This window comes from Hyaena hyaena, unplaced genomic scaffold, assembly GCF_003009895.1.
Source record: "Hyaena hyaena isolate Hyena2069 unplaced genomic scaffold, ASM300989v1 scaffold_798, whole genome shotgun sequence".
Lineage (NCBI taxonomy): Eukaryota > Metazoa > Chordata > Mammalia > Carnivora > Hyaenidae > Hyaena > Hyaena hyaena.
The window spans coordinates 744,928-746,224 of NW_024081428.1; positions in this window are offsets into that span (position 1 = coordinate 744,928).

The following is a 1,297-nucleotide window of genomic DNA, read 5'->3' on the forward strand; positions in this document are numbered from 1 at the left end:
CACTTATTCCCATTTTTAAAATTTTTATTATTTAAAAACAATTTTTAATGTTTATATATTTTTTTGAGCAGAGAGAGACAGAGCATGGGTGGGGGAGGGGCAGACACAGAATCCTTAGCAGGTTTCAAGCTCTGAGCTGTCAGCACAGAGCCCAGTGTGGGGCTTGAACCCATTAATTGTAAGATCAGGACCTACCTGAGCCAATATCAGAAGCTCAACCAACTGTGCCACCCAGGTTCTTCTACATTCATTTTTCCTTTATGCAATTTTTCAACATAACACATTATAGTTCATGAAGTTACCTTGTCAGTAGATCATGAAGATTAATTACTTTGATTTATTTTACTTTATCTATATCTGGCATTATTATAGTCAGAAAAAATTCTATTGTGTATATGGCATTGCATGGAAAGTACTCAGTATTTACAAAGCACACAATTGGCAATTCCATATTGTTTAAATTGTGTCAAATTTATAGCAAATAATCTTATTTGAATAGAACCTTGTTAGTTTTAATGCATTTTATTTATGCTTTGTTATTCTCACATATTTTTTCTAATTGTCTTTTAATTAAAGAGTAGTTAACTCTGTCATAATAAAAGGAAATTATTGACATTTTGATGGAATTATTTTAATTATATTAGTTTGCAACCAACAGCTTAACCAACAAATATCTCAACTACTTATAAATATGTGGAAACAGAGACTGTAATCCAGTAGAAAAAGAGGAATAAGTATGTAGATATGACTTGTTAGACTACTGAGTATTTGAAATGTCTCTTAAAATAACTTTTTTGTAACTCTGTAGAAAGCCAGTGAAATTTTGCAAGCAAGAAATTGGCAGAGTCAACACTCAATTTTATTCTGATAGTCGATAGACAGAAATATATATACTCTGCTTATATCTAATATAAGTATATTTATATATAATATAATATTATATATAAATATAATATTAGATATTATTTTTATATCTAATATTAGATATTAGATATAATATAAATATATATTAATTTATATATATAAATAATATAAATATATATGTATTCATATATATATTTACAAAGAAATACTAGAATAAGAAAGCACACTTACAAGGCCATTGGGTAGTATTGGAAGCTAATAATAATAACCAGGATTAGACTGGTAACTAAATTTTTTAAAAAGGGAATTATTGTGAAGAAATAATTGAGAAGTTAATTTCTGATTTTAAAAGATTAATAAATACATTCTATTTCTTTTGCTGGGATAATAAATATTAGATACAGACATGTTTATGTGGTTATGCTAGTAAAAA